This window comes from Phyllobates terribilis, unplaced genomic scaffold (assembly GCF_046119375.1).
Source record: "Phyllobates terribilis strain yellow unplaced genomic scaffold, ASM4611937v1 Scaffold_2__4_contigs__length_985480577, whole genome shotgun sequence".
In the NCBI taxonomy this organism is placed as follows: domain Eukaryota; kingdom Metazoa; phylum Chordata; class Amphibia; order Anura; family Dendrobatidae; genus Phyllobates; species Phyllobates terribilis.
This window is the reverse complement of record NW_027362762.1, coordinates 733,203,638-733,219,404: the sequence shown is the minus strand read 5'-3', so window position 1 is coordinate 733,219,404 and position 15,767 is coordinate 733,203,638. Positions and strand designations below refer to the sequence as shown.

Here is a 15,767-nt window from a genome sequence, read left to right as displayed (position 1 = left end):
CTTGAACAATCCTGTCTCAATCAGCATGTTTACCCCCAGTAAAATAATACTCACCTCTGATGCCATTCCAGTGGTGTTGACACTCGCTCTCCCAGTAATTGCGTCACATTGTTATGTCACGCAATCTCTGCACCCAATCATGACTGGCCTCCTGACTGTCAGATGAATAATACATCAAGAGGAAGTGAGTGGCCTGGTGCAGCTCTTGATGTCTGATTTGTTCAAAGACGAAGAGAGTGAAGCCAGGGCTGATCGTGCGCAGGGATCGCATGACACAACAATGTGACGCAATCCCCTGGAGAGCAAGTGCCGAAACCACTGAAACGTCGCTGGCAGTGGGGGTGAGTATAAGGCCACGGCCCCACTATCAGTAATTGGTCAGTATTCCGTCAGTATTTTTTCTCAGGAGTGGGAGACAAAACCAGGAGTGGGTGATAAATGCAGAATTGGTGACTTGTTTCTATTATACCTTTTCTCTGATTGTTCCTCACCTGACATGACAAGAATCTGAATAACTAATCATATTCTAAATAGCTGCAAGTCAAATTTATGTATGAGATAGCCCAAATGATTGTCTATAAAATGATGGTAGTCTCACTTTCGAAGCAGTAGTGGATGGTGAGATATGGAGCCTGAAAGTCAAAAGTTCAAAACATTGATACCTTTTTGCTCATTAATGTATATGCTCATAATAAAAACATCAATTGCCTATATTGCAGAGAAATAATGCTTCACCTTTTTTTAACCCAAAATGCATTAGAGATCTACAAAAAGTGTTTTCTAAACCAGAAACTCCATTTAAGATTGATACATGGCAACAGTAACATTTCCTCAGCCCTGCTATTATAGTGCAGCTAACACATTTTCTTAATCTCTCCTTCATCATCCCCATCACAGCAGATGATTCATTCATGTGGCCACACATTGCGGAGTATGCTGTTATGTGGCTGCTTCTTGGCAATATCTTTATCATGAAAATGAAGTTTCCTCCTAATTAATTTTTGTTTCAGGCCAGGTGGTTGTCTGACTGCCAGAACTGGGGGTTGGCACAAGATTTCTATCAGCTCATCCTTAGCAATAACAGGTTGCAGCTCTTTTTAGGTTATTTATATCATCTAGGTCTATTGTAGGTGATGCAGAAATATTTTATCTAGTTAATCAACATTCAGGCATTAGGTAGGAAGTGAAAGTATATAATGAGAAAAGCATTACGGGAGAAGGGTCGGGAAATTAAACTTCCTGCAGCGTTAAAAAAGGATCACTTAAGATTTTCCTTTTTACCTAAATGCATGCATTTTGGCTGAAAATCATTTTGCAACAGGGATTCAATAAAATTTTTGGATATTTCTTATGTATCACAGTTAGGGATGAGTGAACCCAAACTGTAAATTTTGGGGTTCATACCGGACACCTAGTGTCCAGTGCCAAACTCCGAACATGGACTTTTCCCGGAAGTCCATTTTACTGTTCGAGTTCGGTGCCGAATAAAGTTTGTTGAAAGGCTGCAGCTTTTAGGCTGTGGGCACTTCCGGTGATATCACAGCCATGCCAAGTATTAGCAAGGCTGTGATTGGCCGGCACAACACGTGACCCGGCCTGTATAAATGTCGGATCACGGGTTGCACCACCATTTTACTCTGAGTCAGGCGTAGAGTGCCATAACAGCCTGGTGCAGCGTGCCCTAACAGCCTGGTGCATAGTGCCATAACAGCCTGGTTTACAGTGCCCTAACAGCCTGGTGCATAGTGCCATAACAGCCTTGTTTACAGTGCCATAACAGCCTGGTGTAGCCTGCTCTAAGTGCCTGGTGCAGCCTGCCCTAACAGCCTGGTGCACAGTGCCATAACAGACTGGTGCAGAGTGCCCTAACAGCCTGGTGCAGAGTGCCCTAACAGCCTGGTACACAGTGCCATAACAGCCTAGTGTAGAGTGCCATATGAGCCTGGTGCAGCCTACCATTACAGCCTGGTGCAGCCTTCCCTAACAGCCTGGTGAAAAGTGCCATAACAGCCTGGTGTACAATGCCATAACAGCCTGGTGCAACGTGCCCTAACAGCCTAGTGCACAGTGCCATAACAGCCTGGTGCATAGTGCCATAACAGCCTGGTGCATAGTGCCATAACAGCCTGGTGCAACGTGCCCTAACAGCCTAGTGCACAGTGCCATAACAGCCTGGTGCATAGTGCCATAACAGCCTGGTGCATAGTGCCATAACAGCCTGGTGCACAGTGTCATAACAGCCTGGTGTACAATGCCATAACAGCCTGGTGTAGAGTGCCATAACAGCCTGGTACAGTGTGCTCTAACAGCCTGGTGCAGCATGCCCTAACAAACTGGTGCACAGTGCCATAAAAGTCTGGTGTAAAGTGCCATAACAGCCTAGTGAATAGTGCAATAAAAGCCTAATGTAAAGTTCCATAACAGCCTGGTGCAGCATGCTCCAACAGCCTAGTGTACAGTGCCATAACAGCATGGTGTAGAGTGCCATAACAGCCTGGTACAGTGTGCTCTAGCAGCCTGGTGTAGCATGCTTCAACAGCCTGGTGTGCAGTGCCATAATGGCCTGGTGTAGAGTGCCATAACAGCCTGGTACAGTGTGCGCTAACAGCCTGGTGCAGCATGTCCTAACAAACTGGTGCACAGTGCCATAAAAGTCTGGTGTAAAGTGCCATAACAGCATAGTGCAGCGTGCTCTAACAACCTGATGCAGGCTGCCCTAACAGCCTAGTGCACAGTGCCATAAAAGCCAGATGTAGAGTGCCATAACTGCCTTGTGAAATAGTTCAATAAAAGCCTAATGTAAAGTTCCATAACAGCCTGGTGTAGCATGCCTCAACAGCCTGGTGTGCAGTGCCATAACAGCCTGGTGTAGAGTGCCCTAATAGCCTGGTGTAGAGTGCCATAACAGCCTGGTGCAGCGTGCGCTAACAGCCTGGTGCAGCATGTCCTAACAAACTGGTGCACAGTGCCATAAAAGTCTGGAGTAAAGTGCCATAACAGCCTAGTGCAGCGTGCTTTAACAACCTGATGCAGCCTACCCTAACAGCCTAGTGCACAGTGCCATAAAAGCCAGGTGTAGAGTGCCATAACAGCCTGGTGCAGCCTGCCATCAGCCTGGTGAATAGTGCCATTAAAGCCTAATGTAGAGTGCCATAACAGCCTGGTGAATAGTGCTCTAACAGCTTGATGCAGTGTGTCCTAACAATCTGGTGTAAAGTGCCCAACAGCCTGGTGCAGCCTGCCCTAAGTGCCTGGTGCATAGTGCCATAACAGCCTGGTGTAGGCTGCCATAAGAGGCAGATGCAGACTGCCCTAACAGCCTGGTGCGCAGTGCCATAACAGCCTTGTGTAGAGTGCCATAACAGCCTGGGGCAGAGTGCCATAACAGCCTGGTGCAGCATGCTCTAACAGCCTGGTGCAGCGTGCTCTAATAGCCTGGTGCAGCATGCTCTAACAGACTGGCGCAGCATGCTCTAACAGCCTGGTACAACATGCCCTAACAGCCCGGTGCCATAACAGAATGGTGGAGAGTGCCATTACAGCGTGGTGCAGCGTGCTCTAACAGCCTGGTGCAGCGTGCTCTAACAGCCTGGTGTAGAGTGCCATAACAGCCTGGTGCAGTGTGCTCTAACAGACTGTGCAGCCTGCCCTAACAGCCTAGTGCAGAGTGCCATAATAGCCTGGTGCAACCTTCCCTAACAGCCTGGTGCACATTGCCATAACAGCCTGGTGTAGAGTGCCATAATAGCCTGGTGCAGCCTGCCCTAACAGCCTGGTGAACATTGCCATTAAAGCCTGGTGTAGAGTGCCCTAGCAGCCTGGTTCACAGTGTCATAACAGCCTGGTGTAGAGTGCCAGAACAGCCTAGTGTAAAGTGCCATAACAGCCTAGTGTAGAGTGCCATAACAGCCCGGTGCAGAGTACACTAAGAGTGTAATAATCTGGGCACTTTCTCTTCTCTACTGTGCACCTTTTTTGGGTGGAAATGAGGAGAGCATCAACTAGGGGATGTGGATGTGGTGCTGATGGAGGTGGTGGTGTAGCTGCTGCAGGGAGAGGACATGGCCGTTCTGTTCCTGCTATGTACCTAAATGAAACACCTTCTAGTGCACGCAGGCGACATAATGTTGTGTGTAATTTCGTAGGCCCGAGTATCACCGGATGTATGGTAAGGCCCAAACATATTGAGGCGGTTTACGATTGGATGGCTGAGAGTGCCTCTGGTACCTCCTGAAAGCACAAAGTTGGCACCTGCGGACCACGGTCATCAGGCTTCCACCTCACCCCTTTGCAAATCAGCCAAGAAGGCTGAGCCCCAAGTCATGCAGCAGTCACTTTTGCTATTTGATGACTCCACTGGCTGGGGTTCTGTGGGCTATACATCTGGCCCTGCCCCACAAGTAGAAGAGATTGAATGCCCAACAACTTGTTCAGTTGGAGGATGAGTACGTGGGAGGGTTAATGCACACGATCAGCGGACCACCGCAGTACATCTCTTGTGATGACGAAACACAGGGGCGTCTTTATGCAGAGTGCAGACCTGCATGGAGGGCAGGGATGAGGACTGGGTGTAAGATGAAGCAGGGGATGATGAGGTCCTAGACCCCACATGGAGTGAAAGCCATCCATGGGACGTGCGCAATTCGGAGGAAGAAGAGGTGGCTACGCTGCCCCAGCTGCACACCAAAAGAGGGAGCAGAGTCCAAAAGCACAGCGGCCGGCCCCTAGCCAGTACGTCATCTGCTACTGCCCACCGTGCCGACGAGCTGAGCACACCAAAGCCAGCTCAAAGGAGCTCTCTGGTGTGACATTTCTTCAGGCAATGTGCTGACGACAAGAGATGCGTGTTTTGCACGCTGTGCAGTCAGAGCCTGACGTGAGGCATAAATGTTCTTAACCTGAGCACCACCTGCATGGCGATGCATCTGCATTCAAAGCACGAGCTGAAGTGGAGTACACATATGAAAAAACAGGAAAGATCTGAGCCTCCTCCTGCTCCCTCTTCTGCTGCAGTCTTGGCTTCTTCCTTCGCTCCCAATCATTAGGGTCACCTGGTTCCCCGCAAAAGAGAGGATCACCATCACCTCCAGAAGCATTACTGAGCATTTCCGCTCTGTCCAATGGAAGTGTTCAGCTGTCCATTCCCTTAACACTGGAGATAAAGTGCAAGTAACCCCCTACCCAACCAGGGGCCCTGGTCCTGAATGACAGCATTTCAAAATTCCTAGCATTTGCAAAGCTGCGATTCCGACTGATGGAAATGGACAGTTTTAAAAAACTCATGTCTGTGGCTGTCCCACAGTACATAGTTCCAGGCCGCTGCTACTTTTCCCTGCCCTGCATACACATATGTTGCAGACAAAATCAGGTGTGCACTGCACAACTTCATCAGTGGCAAGGTCCACATAACCACTGATACGTGGAACAGTAAGCATGGCCAGGGACGTTACATCTCTCTAACTGCCCACTGGGTAAATGTAGTGGTGGCTGGGCCTGTGGTAGAAAGCGTTCTGGTGCATGTCTTACCACCACCGAGGATTGACAGATGTTTCTTTGTCCATGTTGCCTCCTCCTCCTACTCCGCTTCCTCCACCGCCTCTTCATCTGGTCAGCGCAACATCTGCATTACCAACTTCAGCACAGAGAGGGGGAAACAACAGCAGGCTGTTCTGAAACTCATCTGTTTGGGGGAAAGATTCCACATCACCTAGGAGCTGTGGGCGGGTATCCCACAACAGACCGATGAGTGGTTGGTGCCGCTGAACCTCAAGCCTGGCTTGGTGGTGTGTGATAACGGGCAAAATCTTATAGCAGCTCTGGGCCTAGCCGGATTGACAACTTGCCTGGTGCATGTGCTGAATTTGGTGGTGCGGAGCGTCCTTAAAAATTACCCTTATATGTCAGAGCTGCTGCTGAAAGTGCACGCTTTCGGCATTCTCACTCTTCTGCTGCTTGCCTGTCTGTGCTGTAGATTCACTTCTGCCTTCCTGCTCATCTGCTGATATGCGACGTACCAACAAGGTGGAAGTTCACCTTCCATATGCTGGAGAGACTGTGTGAGCAGCAGCAGGCAATAGTAGAGCTCCAGCTGCAGCATACACAGGTGAGTCACTCTGCGGAACAAGACCACTTCACCAATGAGTGGGCCTCCATGCAGGATGTGTGTGCCATCTTGCGCTGCTTCGAGTACTCTACCAACATGGCCAGCACTAATGACACCATCACCAGCGTTACTATTCCACTTCTATGCCTGTTTGAAAAGACGCTTCATGATGGATGAGATGACCATTCACATCCTTATCGGGTCAGTTGTCCACTCATGGCTCGGAGGATGGGTTCCTGTACCAACAACGGCCAGGTACACAACTGTCCAGCCAGGGGACAGTTTTGGAGGATGAGGAGGAGGAGGAGGAGGAGGAGGAGGAACCGTGTTCACAGCAGGGTGGCACTCAAAGCAGGTTACTGGCATCACTGGAGCATGGCTGGAAGGATGCAGAGGACCCAGATGATACACCTGCTACCAAGGACAGCTTGTTGTTGCCTCTGGGCAGCCTGGCACACATGAGCCAATACATGCTGCTGTGCCGGCGCAATGACCGGCAAGTTGCCTGGATTGTTACTAGTGCTAATTACTGGGTGACCACCCTGCTGGATCCCCACTACAAGTACAATGTACCATCATTACTTCCGTCACTGGAGCGGGATCGGAAAATGCAGGAACACAAGTGCACGATGGTAGACGCAATACTGATGGTATTCTTACCTAACAGCGGGGACTCAGTGGAAGGACAAGGCAGAGGAGAAGGAGCAAGTTGCATCAGCATATGTGGTGGCTTGAGACGATCGCACACTCTGAGGAACAGAAGAGAATGACTCGCTGCAGCAAGCGGGCCCCTGTACTGAGCTCACTGAGCGGTTTCCTGTCACACAGTGAGCTCCGCACAGTTCAGTCATTCTCCTCTGCTCCTCAGCGTGTGCAGTCGCCTCAAGCCACCGTGCACACTGATACAAAAATGTCGGTCAGGTAGATTATGGCGAGGGACACTGGATTATTTCAACTTTGAACATGTGAGTATAATGATTTTTTTATTTTATTCTTATGTTTACACTTGGAGACAGCAGAAGCAGAATACAACTCTCAACATTTTCCCTTATTCACGCTGATCACAGCGCCAGCAGGGGACAATGATGAGACTTGCCTCTGGCACCTGAGAACAGTGCTAATTGTACCGCTGATTCCCTGGTGCCGGTGCGTGTGATTCTGATGTGGCACATGGTTGCCACATGTATGTCACACAAGGACACATGGACACAAGGACACGGATATCTCCGGTACTGATTTTTCCAATACCGGAAATATCAATATGTGTGGAACAGGCCTAAGAATAAGGGGCGGATGTGCAGTATCTGGTTGTGGCTACTATACAGTAGACGGAGCTGAGCTGTGCAGCTCTGTAACTGGTCAGTTCCGGTCACCACCAACACCGAGAACCCCACCTATCAGACATTGGTGACCTATCCTAAGGATAGGCCATCAATGTTAATGCAGTGGACCAACTCTTTACGTTTTTATGTCAATCTTAAAACTTTTATCCACAACTGTACATTCCCAGCTTGGTTTTACTTCATACTGCTTTTTATTCTTGCCTATGTCAGTGTAAATTAATCCCATATTTATTACTGTGTATTACTACTAATCCATGTTATTTGTGGTGTAACAAATTCACTGACAAAGTACTGGAGGGGAGATATGTAGCACTGAGATTCTTAGCTTCAGTAATTAAACATAGGAAAAAGAACCCAGCGCACGAAGGAATTAGCCATCTTTAGTGCTAGGATGATTGAACATCTGTACACAGGGAGGAGGTCACAGGATAAATTTCACAGCCTTTAGAGCATTTGGTGTGGGGTGGGCCTGGAGGTGAAAGCTCTAAGCAGTTTGTTCCACAAATGCCGGATGTATGGAGATTGCAGGTCTCCTGGATTGAATGCCTTTGTTAAAGGACATGGAAGCTGGAATCTAAGCCAGGTGGGCTAACCAGCATTATTGTATGGACTTGTTATTTTATGTTTTACCTTCTGCCAGACAAAGGCTGTATTTATGTTTTCTAGTGACGTGGTTTATGAGGATTGCAGTAAACCATCCACATTTTAAATAGAAACGGTTTCTATGTCTGCCTCTTTAAGAAGTTGAGTGAGTCAATCTACCACAGTTGGTGATAGAAGTGCAGGCTAGATCCCCAACAAACAAGTGTGACAGCTGTGGACAGACTGCATGTCCTGGGTGAAGGCGGTTGTGAGCATGGAACAGAGGTCAGAAAAAATTGAGGAGCTGATCAATCACGTGGTCCAAAGCCAGCACCAGAAGCAGAAGCAACACCTGCAACAGCTGCAGCAGCATTGGGAGCAGCAGCAGCAGCTGCTGCAGCAGCATCAGGAGCAGCAGCAGCTCAAACAGCAATAAGAATACCAGGAGCAGCAGCAGCTTCAACAGCAACAACTGCAGCAGCAGCAACAGCACCAGCAGCAGCTCCAACAGTACCAGTAACAGAGTCCACAACAGCAGCAGCAGATTGATTTACTCACAGAGGCAGTTCGTGGCATGGCAGCGGCTCCGACTCCAATGTCAGCTGATCATTTCTCTGTCCGGAAGGCAGTGAAGAGAGCCTTGCAGAAAATGACCTCGGGTGATGACATAGAGGCCTTTTTGAAAGGGTTGCCGATAGAGAGAATCTCCCACCAGAGCAATCAGTGAATGTCCTTGCGCCATACTAAACGGGGGAGCCACAAAAGGCTTACTATGATTTTTCCTTACAGGACGCCAAAGAATATGAAAAATTGAAAACAGAAATGTTGGTGCGCTTGGGGGTGACACCGCTGGGCATTTCACCGGGACAAACCCCCTCGCTCCCAAATGTTTGATCTGTTGCATCTCATCCAAAAGTGATTACAGCCGGAGTCCTCTACCCCAGCGCAGATGGTAGAGTGAATTGTAATGGATCGGTTCGTGCACTCCCTACCGAGCCCGATGCATACTTGGGTTGCCCAGGGAAATCCCTGGAACACCAATTACTAGGTTGGACTGGTCGAAAGGTATCAGGGGGTCGAGGCAACCCATTCCATACTGGGGAGGCTGATGTTAAAAAGGAGGTGGGGCATCCAAAGTCCAAGGGGGCGTCAGAGGTCATGCCAAGGCCCTCATCGGGGGATGTAATTTGCTGGAGATGTCATAGCCCAGGTCATATATCAGTCCATTGTCCCTTGACCACCGAGCAAATGGACTGCAGCATAGGACACCGGTGTTCCTTTTTCGCATATCCAGCTTGCAGTGTGGACTGTCCACCCGGCAAGGGGCCCTAAGCTTGTCCTGTCAAAGTGAATGGCCTGAAAATGACTGGACTACTAGACTCAGGGAGTTTGGTGACCCTCAAAAGGGACACACTCCCTCTCCAATTGATCCCTGGGAAGAAGGTGGGCATCCGCTGCATTCATAGGGATGCTAAAGACTATCCGGTGGCCAGAGTGGTAATTGAGACAGCCCGAGGTATTGAATCCCATGAGGTCAGCGTGGTCCAGGATTTGTTGCACTCAATTATCATAGGTTGGGAATATGTGTAGTTTTGGGACTTGTAGGGGAGGGGTGGAGACCTCAATTGCTCAGGTAAGAAATGGGTTGGCCCTAAAAAAGTCACACCAACCTCAGAGTCTGACGAGTTTCCCTTCTGTGTAGTAGGTGAAGAGGAGACGGTAGTATCCCCTGAGGCAGACATTCCTGAGATAGGGATGACCACAGAAAAATTGGGGTTCACCCAACATAGGGACCTAACTATAAAAGAGGCATTCAATAAGGTAACTGTCATAAATGGCATAACACAGGAGTCAGGATCTGACACAAGGTTTCCCTATTTCATGTTGAGTGGGGGCTTACTGTACCAGGTCACTAAGGTGAAGGAGGAGATAGTGGAGCAATTATTGGTACCAGGAACCTTTAGATAAAGAGTGTTGGACAGGGCCCATTCACATGTCTTGGGTGGCCATCTGGGGGAGGACAAAACTCAACAACGGGTCATGCAGAGGTACTATTGGCGCAGATGTCACTGTGAAATCCTAAAATATTGCAAGTCCTGTCCCACCTGCCAGTTAATCGCTACCACCTCTCCATTCCAAAATCCTCTCGTGCTGCTATTCATCAAGGCAGGGCAACAGGGAAACCAAGTTGAAATTCCACGTGGGCTGGAAAGACCAGAAGGTGACACTGTCACCGGCCCAGAAACAACAGTGCCAAGAACTTCTTCAGCAGAACCAAAACCTGTTTTCAGAGTTACCAAGACATATGCAGGTTGGTGAACATAGAATCCTGATGGAACCACATATACAGGTGAACCAAAAGCCGTATAGAATCCCCGAAGCCCACCGCAAGTTGTTTTTAATGGAAGGGGCTAAAATTGACGCATATCTGATACCCCGCGACTATGATCTCATATCAAAGCTATGGTCAGTCACATACATCACCTCCCTAGACCTAACGAAAGGTTATTGGCAAATCCCCGTCTCTCAAGGTGCCAAAAAGAAGACGACGACCAATTTTACACCGGACGGTTGCTTCCAGTATACTAAAAGCCCATTTGGCCTGCAAAGAGACCCGGCTACCTTCCGGAGGGACATAGACCGGATCTTAGCCCCTCATAAAAAGTATGCTGCAGCTTACCTCGATGATATTGTGATATTAAGCCCAGATTGGGGAAGTCATCTGCAGAAGGTCCAGGCCATGCTTTTATGCACTGAGGAAAGGGGGGTTTACCATAAACCCAAAGAAGTGTGCCATTGGGAAAAAGAAAGGAAAATACCTGGGCTACATCATTGGAAGAAGCAAAGTAAAGCCACAGCTGAATAAGGTGGAGGCAGTCCAAAATTGGCCGAAACCGGTCTCCAAGGAACAGCTTCGGGCATTTCTGGGAATGATGGGATACTATCAGCGGAGTATACCGAATTTCGCCATGATAGCCACACCCCCTGATAGACCTTCTTAAGGGCACGAAGATGTAAATGACCAAATGACCTCTTGAAGCAGGGATGGCGTTCCAAGAGTTGAAAATCAAGGCTATAGGTCTTCATCTTTCATGAGGCACACAGGACTGGGAAGCTGCACAGTAATGCAGATGCCACTTTAGACTACCCTGTTTAGTGCCTGAAGGTGCCAAAACCTACGGCTTTGGGCAGAGGAGTGGAATATGTGACAAAGTCACTAGCAAAGTACTGGAGGGGAGATAGGTAGCACTGAGATTGTTAGCTCCAGTAATTAAACATAGGAAAAAGGTTCCAGCACACAAAGGAATAAGGGTTAATTAGCCATCTTTAGTGCTAGGATGAGTGAACACCTGTAGACAGGAAGGAGGTCAGAGGATAAAATTCACAGCTTTTAGAGCATTTGGTGTGGGGTGGACCTGGAGGTGAAAGCTCTGATCTGTTTGTTTCACACATGCATGTATGGAGATTGCAGGTCTCCTGGATTGAATGCCTTTGTTAAAGGACATGGAAGCTGGATTCTAAGCCAGGTGGGCTAACCAGCACTATTGTATGGGCTTGTTATTTTATGTTTTACCTTCTGCTGGACAAAGGCTGCATTTACGTTTTTTGGTGACGTGGTTTATGAGGATTGCAATAAACCAGCCGCACTTTAAATAGAAATGGTTTCTGTGTCTGCCTTTTTAAGAAGCCGAGTGAGTCAATCTACCACAGTGGTTTACTTTGGGGTTGTGTTGCATCTCACTTTATTTACCTTTATACTGTTTTTATGCTTACCGAATATTCAGTATAAATTTTGGGTGTTTAATCACACTGCCCTCCTATGATACATCAGTCAGTGTAGATTATTTATTTACTATGTATTACTAATTAGCCATATAGATTGCTGCTTATGCTTCTGTGTAGATATGCCCTCCATTTTATTTTTTTTTTAATCCCTGTCCGACATATGATATACTATTATGTCACGTTGATAAATATACAACACTCCTGGTATATTCTATGTACAGCACAATGGAATCAATGGCGCTATATAAATTAATAATAATAATAATAGTATATGGAAAGGTGCCTAAGTAGGGTTCCAACCTATAGTAATATAGTAGAGAATACTTGGCACTACGAAGGTTGTCATGAATGATAACTTGTTTAATAGGCAATCTTTATGTTAAAGTTTTGGTCCTACATTTGGACTTTCATCAGAACTGTGCAAGTCATATATAAGAAAATAACAAAAAGTGACAGAAGTAACAATATATACAAAATATACATATAATTTTGAGGTCAACTGTGTCTTGCACAGTTCTGGTGAAGAACCAATTGTAGTACTATTATGTCACATCTCGAGTCTCTGCCTTTGATGTGGGCTCAGGTGCTTAACCTGCATTTTTCCTGGAAGATGATTTCTGAGTTATTCAGTCAACATCTGCCTTTAACAGTCGTGGGTGGAGCTGAGCTCTGCGCACTGCTGTTAACCATTTAAATGCCAACAGTGAAAGTGGCATTTACAGTGCATTGCCCAGGTACACACTGTTCCATGTGTCCATAACACCTCCCCCCCAACGTGATTGCGGGGAGCTGATGGGTTACCATGACAAAAGGGGGCCTGCTGAAGCTGTCTGTCATGACGGCACTCCTATGCAACTAAAAAAAAGTATAAATTAAAAAAAAGTTTTAAAAAATATGAAAAAATTAAAAAAATAAAAAGTTCGAATCACCACCTATTTCCCATTAAAAATTAACACAAAAAAATTAAAAAAACCCACATATGTGATATCTCCAGGTCCATAAAAGTTTGATTTATAATACTCATAGAATGGCTTCAGCCGCAAACCCGGTCGGTGTTAAAAAGACAAAGGAGATGAATCAGTATCTTGGTTATATACTTTAATACGATGTATCTTGGCATGTCTTCTATTGTGTTTTTAATTGATCTTTTTAATTTGCAGCTGTATGGTGTCATGTGATTGGATAGAGATGGGTAGAACATTAGTTAAATGTAGTTACCTTTGTCACTTCCCCCATACTTGTCTGACCCCTCAAAGCGCATTTGCGAGAACTTTTATACAGAAGTTTAGCACCCGGTCTCAGGGGATAGGTGCTTAGTCCTGCTTAACGGGGGAAATACATGGTATGCACAGGTGCCGGTGTTCTAATTGACTTTATGTGACTGAAAGCCCGCATAGAGTTTGCTCAAAAACACATGAAGGACTCACAGACTATGAGAAATAAGATTCTCTGGTCTGATGAGACGAAAATAGAACTTTTTGTTGATAATTCTAAGTGGTATGTGTGGAGAAAACCAGGCACTGCTCATCACCTGCCCAACATAATCCCAACAGTGAAACATGATGGTGGCAGCATCATGCTATGGGGGTGTTTTTCAGCTGCAGGGACAGGACGACTGGTTGCAATTGAAGGAAACATGAATGCGGCCAAGTTCAGAGATATCGTGGATGAAAACCTCTTCCAGAGTGCTCTGGACCTCAGACTTGGCCATGATGCATATGTTGCACAGTTGCATCCTATGGATGCCAAACAGTGGTTGCAACATCCAATGTAGAAAAAAAAGTAAATATTTTAAGTACATGCTTTACAGGATACCATTGTATGGAATACTGCAGTCTACTACAATATTCCATACTTTTATTTTTAGTATGCTATCATATAGATACTAGACGGTATAGATACCAGACATATAATTTAATATAATATATACATGGCTGGGCTCAGCAGAACTGAATCCTAACGGAGATGTTGCCTGTTGCTCAGAGCCCGAGTCTCTGGGAGTCCCACGGCCAGATTGCCCTCATCATAAGCAGCTTGCCGAGCAGGGAGGGGGGCCGAGACATATTTCTTGCACAGGGGCCCCAAGCTGTCAGTATCCGCCCCTGTGGAGCATGACATGCCTAACATGCCAGTGTAAGGAGGCTTATAGGCAATCCAGTGCTCCTCGGCAAAATTAAATATTCTTTAGAGAGGAAGAGGACTTGAACTCTATTGCCGCCTGCTAGAAGTAGCAATCCTAAAGATATTATCGACCCTTTAACAAGCCTTATTATATGTATTAAAATAATGAAGTATTTATTTTACATTTTTTTTATTATGGTATCCAATATTTGTAGATGTTTATTATTTTTAAAAAAACTTGTCAGGTCTACTGACCCTTTCCGGTCTAGTCCTGCCTCATTAGCGTATGTAATGCTGTGGAATAAAAGTTTATTTTTAAAAGCCTGCAGCCTAATTAAGCACATAAAATACCTTATTAGAATAAAGGATTAGGTTTTTATGCAGTTGGGAAGAGTCAGAGGACCTGAGAGGTTTACGTTAATGGATATGGATTCTAATAGAAGAATTTAGAAGGGAAAATCTTCTAGACACCCTTTTAAAAGGCAGATGTTGATCTTATGCCTTTGGTTAATGTGCTTTTGTGTTTTATAAATATTTTGCCCTCGTCGTATTGTATTTCCTGTCTATTCTGCTTCATTTTGCTGCCTTGATGTAACATAAATCTTCTATTTTTACACACCTTCATTACTTCTTAATCCCTCTTCTCTCTTTGAGACATGGTCCCCTATTGTGTCTAGAATTGCTTCCACTAACAGCTCTATTTACTAACCAAGCGGTAAAATGAGATTTGTTATGATCCCAATAAACTAGACCCTTGCTTCATCTTTCATGATTATTCTTTCCAGCCATGTTTCGCTGATAAATTCTTAAAGGGCTAGTATAGTTTCAGCAAAAAAAGGTTATTTTTTGTGTAGTGCAAGTGATACTATTTCCAATATACATTCTCTATCAATTTCTTAGGATTTTCAAGATTTCTGCGGGCAGTCAATCAGAACCACTTTGCTAGTGGATGAAAATCTGACCTGATTATATGATGCACACATCACACCATTGGTCATGTGGTAAAACTTGTTAAACTGTTGGACATCAACTTAACCCTTTTATCCCCCAAAAATCTTTTAACCTTCATGACCAAGCCAAATTTTACAATTTTGACTAGTGTCACTTTATGTGGTAATAATTCAACTCTTCAATGGATCGCATCGATTCTGAGTTTATTTTTTCGTGACATATTGTACCTCATGATATGGGTAAAGTTTGTTTGATATGACTTTTATTTCTGAAAAAAAATCAAAAATTTGGCGATAATTTCGCAATTTTCAAACTTTTCATTTTCAAGCCCTTAAATCAGAGTTAAGTCACACAAGATAGTTAATAAATAACATTTCCCACATGTTTACCTTACATCAGCACAATTTTTGAAACATTATTTATTTTTGTTAGGAAGTTAGAAGTTAAAAGTTGACCAGCAATTTCTAATTTTTCCAACAAAATTTACAAAATCATTTTTTTAGGGATCACATCACATTTGAAGTGACTTTGAGAGACATAATAGCAGAAAATGACAGAAAATACCCAAAATTGACACCATTATAAACACTGCACCCTTAAAAGTGTTCAAAACCACATTCAAGAAGTTTATTAACCCTTCATGAGGTGTTTCATAAGAATTAATAGAATGTGGAAGCAAAAAATGAACATTTAACTTTTTTTCTCAATAGTTTTTCTTTAGACTTAATTTTTTTTTATTTTCACAAGGGTAACAAGAGAAAATGCAATAAAATTTGTTGTGCAATTTCTCCTTAGCCCACAGATACTCCATATGTTGGGGAAAACTACTGTTTGGGTGCATGGCAGAGCTCGGAAGGGAGCACCGTATGACTTTTTGAACT

General features: G+C 45.4%; 1 protein-coding gene across 3 annotated transcripts in view; it reads right to left on the bottom strand.

Annotated features, from left to right (window-relative positions):
* The window catches only part of KCND3 (potassium voltage-gated channel subfamily D member 3), a 647,462-nt gene that overhangs the window by 5,454 nt on the left and 626,241 nt on the right, over positions 1–15,767 (bottom strand). The window lies entirely within an intron of this gene.